General features: G+C 38.1%; 1 long non-coding RNA gene across 1 annotated transcript; it reads left to right on the forward strand.

Annotated features, from left to right (window-relative positions):
* The first annotated feature begins 1,377 nt into the window (after positions 1-1,377).
* LOC144219177 (uncharacterized) lies at positions 1,378-8,585 on the forward strand. The gene is made up of 3 exons (XR_013331326.1): positions 1,378-1,471; positions 5,306-5,392; positions 8,502-8,585. It is a non-coding gene; the product is annotated as an uncharacterized LOC144219177 (long non-coding RNA).
* Positions 8,586-8,709: the final 124 nt, after the last annotated feature.

Genomic DNA, 8,709 nt, shown 5'->3' on the forward strand with positions numbered 1-8,709 from the left:
ACCTGTTAGATGCCTATACTCCATTTAGTTGTTAAAAAGAATGTGGTAATAAAAACAGGAAAAAAATGAACACTTCAAACCCATCATGTTGCATATTATCTTTCTTAGCTGGAACTGAGAAGAAAGAAGCTGATTTTAAATCACTATCCATAGATTTTAATGTCCATGTTGTACCCATACTCAGAGCTCTGAATAAGTTAATATTTTCCAAAAGTATATAATATTTTACCAAGATATAATTCAGGCCCAGTAAATTTCTTACATAGCATGTTCATCATTTTCAAGAACTATAATTAAGAAGCCTGCTCAGTATTTGGCAACTAAAACAGTGATCTAATTGGGCTGATTGTTCAAGCTAATCTCTCACCCCTGGTACGGGCCTACCTATTAGCAAGCAAAGATTCCGTCCTTGACCAGCTTTGTCTGTCTCCAAACTGGAGAATACAGTTCACAGACTGAGCTCCTCAGGCAGAACCTGGTTTGGAATTTCACTGATGTAAGAAATACACAGAAATCCCTGTTCTTTTCTTTCATAAAGTTTCCAACCTGGTTTTAAAATGCACACGGATGCTTCTGGCATCTATAAAGTCGGTAAGGACAAGTTTTTCTTTTTGCTTCCTTTTTAGTGAAACGGTAAAGTGAGGTTCAGTGTTCTGTTAACTTGGAATCACACATCAGCCGGAGAGACTCTCTGAGAGTCTCTGGATAAGGTCTTCACATCAGGCAAATTGAGGTTCAAAGACTTGTGTGGAAGCTAGAGCCCTGCATTGGAAGTCGTGGCCAGCAATTTTTTTTGCCTCCTATAATTTTTATCTTTTATTTTATTTAAAAGAAATTGAATTCCCTTTCTATCTTTTATCCCCTTTACAGAACCTATCGGGAAGACATTAGATGTGTCCATAAATTGAAGGACGTCATATCAGCTATGACAATGGTTGGGAAGAACAACAGATTATTAATGCTTCTCTGTACTTCAGTAGCCAAAAGTTCAAGGGCTGTTGGTTCCTCTTCTCTTTCCACAGTATTTTGGATGCATGCCAGGAACCATCTTTGATGGTGTGAAAAACACCAAGTAATTGAAAACTTAGAACTCTCACCCTGTTTTGTTAGATAATTACAACTTCAAAAAAATATAATATTTTCTTCCCCCTTCCCACCAACCATTTATCTGGGAAGCAAGTTATTAGCAACTTCAGAACTGCTCAGTGGAGCTCGGGGAAAATGGTATTATATATGAGGAAATGCAATTGGGATAATAAAAACAAAGACTTCACATTATAATCTCTTCCAAGTCATCCATTTTATAGAAAACATTTTGGTAGCATAAAGGTGCACAGGTTTTCAAGACTTTTCCTCTTCCTTTTTTTTAACAGATTTAAAGTTGAACAAAAATTAGACTTCAAAGAAGCTTTGTATTCTTTGAATATAACTGAGATATTTAGTGGTGGCTGTGACCTTTCTGGAATAACAGGTAGTATGATAAATACGTCTTATATTATTATGTTAATATGTTTTCCTGGTAATTCTGTTAACTGACTGATCTGAAAGAGCATTCGGCCCTAGAAAACACATACACGATGACTAAATGTCATAGTCATGTTGAGCTGTCTGTAAACAAGCACTTTATTTTGCATTTAAGTCGTTTTCCTTAATGAAAGTCAGAAAGCATTTTGGAATGTGAGATAAGCCGTCTAACCATGCTTGTAATAAAACTGTGTAGGTAAAGTATTATAGGGGCTTTTATTTCAGCCCTGTTTGGATTTCCTTATCTGAATAATGGAAATTACAACTTCGAGTCTCTCCTCTAAGCAGAGCTAATAAAACTCTTATAAACCCATTTGCAAATGTTAATTTGGTAATATTGGAGCCCATGAAATAGGCACCCATAAGCTGCTGGATGATGAACGTAACCTAGAAACTGTAATGCCACAGCTTGCAGATTTAGCTGGAAACTAACCACACATCCGAGGAGATGGAGCCTTTATGCTAACTCACACCTGGGAAACTGCACTTGGCTAAGAAGCTCACTCACACAACAAAGCCCAAGACAATCTTTTATTTTTTCTTGTCCTGGCAGTACCCACTAGTTCAACAATAACTAGCTAAAAAGAAAAAAAATGGACAAAGAGGGCCAATATGTCTCCAGTTTCTTACCTGCTTTTAAAGTCAGGCTTCAGTTTTATAAAAAAGGGCCTAACCATAAAAGCTTGTCTGTCTGACGGGGTTTTGTATCATCACATGGAAATATTGTATATTCCTATGTAAATTTCTGGGTTTTAGAGAAGTATTCATTAATCTATTCACTCATCAATTATGCAGGTAAATGAATGGAATGAGTGAGCTTTCCTGGTGGAGGAGGTGGGTGGGGTACACTGGTGACAGATGTTCATTTTTACCTTCACACATGATTTAGCTACTTGTTCTCACACTGACAGATAGATCTGACTTCTCTGACAATTTCATCAACATCAGGAATGAGGCAGTCGACGTTAAATACTGCAGCACGATGCTATCTAAGTGTGCCCTGGAACACAGCCACTTCGCCAACCTAAAATAAACCAAGGCATTTGTCAAGCACCTCTTCCTGTTAGACTTCTTTCTGGCCTTCCGAAGCTCCCTTGCTATATCTCAGACATTTAAAACAGCCGCTCATCCTGCAAATCTTCAGGGATTTGTGACTTCTATAAAATTTCCTTTTATAGGCAGATTTATCACGAAAAGACCTCCAAAATGCTTTATAAAAGAATTTGTGCAAGCGGATAACCTTAAGTAGAGAAAAACAAATATCTAACACTTTCTGCTCTTTCTCTCCTGAGTTGCCTATTTGAGTTGCTTTAACTGCTTTGGTTCTGTCTTGCTGCCTGAAATAAAATAGCCACTGGCCCTACATTTGGACATTAGGAAAACAGTAAATTCCCTGCTATCCCTACATACCATTTGTACAATAAACATTCACTAAAAGTCCAACACTAGTGCCGTGGGATATTTACACAAGAGCTACTCTCCTAGACTTATGTGATTCACAAGTTTTGAGTGAAATGTTTTCAGACAGTTACTTTGTAAACCTGGAGATATATTTGACTTCACACAGTTATTACTTCTTCCATTACCTTTAGTAAAATATTTAACCTTTCTGAGCCTCAACTTTCTAATTTGTTAAATGAGATAATAAATTCCAGTGGTAAAAAAAAAATGGAAGGATGTATGTAAATCTCCTCATTCAACATCTGACACAGAGTAGATGCTCAATAAATGCTAAATGCAAAAAAAAAAGAAGTGGGCACACTAATATTTATTTGGATATCTTCTAGCAAAGCTGTAAAAAGTTTCTCCTCCTCTTAATCTAACAAAGATGTACTTGGAATTTTCATAGAAAAGGAAAAAATAATATTACAAACCTGAGAAATCAGTGAATTTATGGAGTCCAGATTCCTTACTCATCTATTGTCTGTCAAGTCCCATTGTTTTCCTGAGACCAGGCCCACTTTGTGGTCAGACAGGATACATGAGACCAGAAGCCTAGTCTAATAGCCATGGAGTCACTTGATCTGGTACCAGTGCTGAAGTGAAGTGAAATTCTCTGCTCCATCCCAACATGCTTTTTGTTCTTCACCCTTGCCTTGGTATGGGGCCCTAGGTCGTCTACTCTGGGCGCCATATGTGAATCTTGCCTTATTTCAAGTAGTCCTCAGGAAAGAACACACTTAACTTACCCAACCTTATAATAGACCATTCTAGGGCACTTCAAGATGTGCATGCCCCCCTTTTCCATCTCACAGGTCTCTGCCGCTGGACGTATTCATATCCTTTGATTTATTTGTTTGACAAGTATTTATTCTTTGCCAAATACATGCCAGGAAGTTTTCTAGGGATGCATAAAATGGACAGAGTTCCCCTTCCAGTGAAGTTTATATCTGCTGATGAATAATTAACAAGTAATTAGTTAATTAAATAGTGAGGTGATGGATGCTGTGAATTAACTAAAATAGCATCATGGAATAAAAGGTGATTAGGTCAGATAAAAGCTGACTTAGGACCGGGAAGAGAACACTGGATTGGGAAGTAACATTTTGGGAGGACCTAAAGAACAAGGGAGCTAGTCAAGGAAAATTCTGGAGAAGGGGGGTTTATGTAGGAGAGTTAGAGTTCATGCCTTCATACCTGACCTTGAGCTGGAGCTACTGCCTGAGGAGAGGAGAGTAGCAGAGATAATCAGGGGCCCAGATAAATTCATCACAAGCAATTTGGAGTTTATTTTTAGGGAGCCATTTTTTATGTAAATATCCCTTTGATGGCTTCTCTCTATCTTACCTGAGGGCCTCTGCCTTTCTGTAAGCTGTCACAACTGGTTCCCCATTAGTAAGGTATTTCTTCCTGAATCCTTATAAATCTGGTGGTCTGGCTGGAGTCTGACTCATCACATCAGCTTTCTCTCTCAAGAGAGACAGAGCTCCCTTTTCTCCTTTCTCTTCAAGATCCCAGGCCCCTCGTCCTTCCTCCACCTTCTGGCCCCAACTGAACGTATGACCATGTTTCTGCGGTCTCTCTGGGGAACGCTGTCGAACCTAAGTGGTCCTGACACAGCAGGAACGGCTGATGGCTTCTGAACTCGTGGCTTCACATCCCCCTTCTCAAGGAGACTAGCCCCACAGGTCACAAGATCAGAAACGCTTCACACACACATCAGTTCCACCAAGGGGAGATGAGGGGCATGTTCTCTCAGCTTGTATCCACACCGGAAGAGAATGTTGTAAGACACTATCTTAACACTGGGAAATTTGACAGGTTTTAAAGCGTAGCTCTGAAGTGATTTTGTAACAGATGACACAAAAGCTCTTTAGACTTTCATAGCCTCACCAGTCTTGAAAGAAAGTAAATTTTGTTTTAAAGTCAGATCAAAACTGAGTACAGAGTTTGAAAGGCAAGTTGGCTTTGAGGTTGAATACATAGGGTGGGATTAATTCAAATCTGCAAAGCCTCTTTCATCTTGTCTGTAGACCATAGCTAAGGGGGAGGAAACCTTCTGTCCATACAAATATTTCACTTAGTGGGATACCTGATTTGAGGCTTATCCTGTTCTGTCTTTTCTTTTGTATCTGGGCTAAACTTGATCTCTCTCTCTCTGGGTCTCTGTACCATTTCTGCAAGAGCTAAACCTAAACCACCATCATCTATAGCAAATTAAGTAACTTGGAGTGAGTTTGGGGCTTTTTATTTTCTTCCTTTTCTTTGTTCGTTTGAAAATGAGTCCCAATAGTGGCTCTGACATTTTAATCCTTAAATACACTCTCATATTTTCCAACAGATTCAGCTGAGGTGTTTGTTTCCCAAGTCATGCAACACGTTCTTTTTGAGATAAATGAAGATGGGAGTGAAGCTGTGGCATCAACTGGTAGGACAAATGGTTTCATGAGCAGCCGTGAGAAAAGACTTGGGGGAGAATTTGTGGCATTAGGGCACTGGCGTTTCTGCGTTACTCAGATCTCCCATTTCCCTCCTGCTGTCTAGTACATTATAGGAAAACAAAGAGAAATTGGTTGTATAAGCTATTTTTGCATCTCTGCAGCCACCACTTAATAAAAAAGGAAGAGAAAGGATTTGGTTAGGAGATGAGGCCCATCTACTGATATTTGCTTATTTGTAAATGGGATTTTACCTGCCAATGAGGAGATAGGACCTGTGGAGGAAACTGTGGGCTGGCTCAAACATGAAATCATTATTGTCCAGGAATGCTTACTCTTAAGGGATTGTATTAATTTCATTCTTCTATTACATCAGGTAAGTCCCTACTCTTCTCATATGGTTTTCGTCATTATCTCTATGCCAGTGGCTCTCAAACTCAGCTGCACATTAGAATCACCTGGAAAGCTTTTTAAAATCCTATGCCCAGTCCACCTCCTAAAATAATTAGTGTCTCTGAAGATGCAATCCAAACTCTGACATTTTCCTCTGTTTCCCTACGTGGTTTAAATGTGTATCCAAGATTGAGAACCATTGCTCTCCAGTGGCTTCCGGCCACTTGCTCCGGCAAGAGTAGTGCCTAGACCGGCCACATCAGCATCACTTGGGAACTTATTAGAAATGCACACCCTCTGGCCCAACCCCAGACCTACATAATCAGAATCTTTGTTTTCCAAGGTCTCTAGGTGATATGTGTACACATTACACTGTGAGAACCACTCCGTTTGATAGATTTCCTTGAATGAATGGCATTTTGAATAATATCTAGGCTGCATACACATGATACTCAAAAATAATTGGAGGAAATTTCATTAGAAATGCAAAAGCCACTTTGATGAATGTCTCATAAGTCTGTTTTAATTCTTTACACTCTTCTGATCTTATCTAATATGTAAAAGATAGGCACCCTTTAAACCATCTTATTGATACATTTCTATAGATTTATATCCATGGCACTAATTTCTTGGTTAATTTGTAATGCTGTGTAGTGCTAATGGATTTTGACATCTGAATGGGTCACATTAGACTCCCACTACCATTCTGTCATCTCCTGAAGGACTTTGCATTACTGTGCTCGAGGAACTTAAATCGGAGGAGATGGGGTATTTCAGTCTTGGAGAAATAAAAAAGTTGCATTGAATGAAGTGTTGGCTTATGTAGACAAATTTTCCAGCTGTTTTTACATAAAAGTCCTGACAGATCATCATCTGATCCTCTCATTATATTGGTGAAGAAACAGGCCCACAATGTGAAGTGGGTTGCCAAGGGCCATACTGGTAATTGACAGCAGAGTATGAACTCTAATCAGGTTCCCTGACTTCAGGTTCAGAGCTCTTTCTAGTATCACCCACTGCCTCTATTGTTAAGTTTAGAGTTCTCTAAGAGGCCATAACAATCATTCAGGGATCAGCAGGCACCCTGATGTATTACACATCCAAATAGTTTTTAACTGTGAGCATTTTGACTTTTAGGAATCTGCTCAGTGGAGGCTCAAGAACAAAAAAAGCTCCAGCTTCACCCAAATGAGAACAACAGTGACACTGACTAGGCTTTTTTGTATTCTCTCATCAATTCAGCCATAATTTGCTTGAGTACATAATTGCTTGCATTTGCTGATAATTTGGGCATCATAGCCCCGATATTTCAGGTAGGAGGGTGCCATGCATTTTGTATTTTGTGCTTGATTTTGAAGAGGATAACAATATGGCACCCCAAAATTAGCCACTTTGTCAGAAGGGTTGTTTTGAGCTGGAGAAAACTGAGAAACAGCACATTAAAAAGAGCTCTCTGCTTTCCCTTGGTCTGCCCAAAAGCAGGACATGCATTTCCTTGTGAAGCTGTCTCTTTTCTTCTCTCCCATATCGGGAGAAGAAGAACAACCTTTACCACAGAAGATGAAAACTGGCAGTGAAATGAGTCTGCATAACAAACCCTACTGCATAATCCTCTCATACCATTAATTTTCCCTATATATTTACCTTCCCACAAGTTATTGCCCCCAGAAGCAGAAGCATGCCCCACTTCTGTTTTTTGTTTGTTTGTTTGTTTCTTTTTTTTGGCCGAGTCTCTTCTCCACAATTTACCACACTTTGTTAAATGGATAGATAAGCTCTCAAGGCTAACATTTTTGGGAGTATTTACTTCTTCTCTGTGAAGCTCCTCTGGAGACATATAATGAACCATTTTTTCTGTTAATGTCTTTTGTCAGTTTAATTTGCACACCCCAGTCACAAACAAAGAGTGTAGAGGACACATTATTTTCCTTCTCTACCATTATTTTTCAATGCTGATCATTCATGTTGTATTTCTTAAAATGATTTTTTTCATGACTCTGAAAAACTTGTGTGAAAACATTGCAGTATTGGTAAAGAAAACATCTGAATTCAGTGTAGAAATAGGAAAATATCCAATCATTTAAATTTACCCACTCTAAATGTTGGCAAATGCTACAATGGAGCCACATGATATAAATTATCATAGTAAATAATTATTAAAGGCAACAAATCTCTGTTTCTAGTCATATAATAAAAACCCCATATTTATAGTACAAAGCCTAAAAGCTCTGAGCAGAATGATTATGGAAAAGTTTTAAAAAAATAAATTTGAACTCAGATGTGATTACCACAAGCCTGAACAGCAAAAGTAAAGTACAAACATATCTGGGTAGGAATTAAGAGTTGAAACCTTATAAGAATAAATCATATAATATAAATAAAAAGTGAGCAGAAAATTACTGCTTAAAAGAAGAAAATTTTCAGCTGCTTTCACTAAATTGAATCGAGTATCTGGCTTTCTTCTTCACTGAACATAAATGTGAAGTTAGAATTATTCCATGAATAATCCAATATTTGTTCTTCTGCCCTTTGATTTTTAAATTTATTCTAAATTCCTCTACATTTTGAAAATGGTTCTTTTTTTCCCCTACATGTTAACTCCTAAAGCAAAATTACTTTTCCTGTCAACAAAAAAGTATTATGGATATATTTTCTTTTCTCATTTTTAATGTGAACATCTAACTATCTGTTGTCTCTGTTTCATAGGCGTGAACATCCCTGTGATTATGAGTCTGGCTCAAAACCAATTTATAGCAAATCATCCATTTCTGTTTATTGTGAAGAATAGCCCAACAGGTATCTTTTGGAGAATTCTCTGGGGGTAACTGCTTACATTAAACAGACCTAGTTCTACCTGCTATTTGGTTTTTATTTTAAGTTTATTTATTTATTTTGAGAGAGAGAGAGAGAGGGA

This window comes from Crocuta crocuta, unplaced genomic scaffold, assembly GCF_008692635.1.
Source record: "Crocuta crocuta isolate KB4526 unplaced genomic scaffold, BGI_CrCroc_1.0 C29733726, whole genome shotgun sequence".
NCBI classification, from domain to species: domain Eukaryota; kingdom Metazoa; phylum Chordata; class Mammalia; order Carnivora; family Hyaenidae; genus Crocuta; species Crocuta crocuta.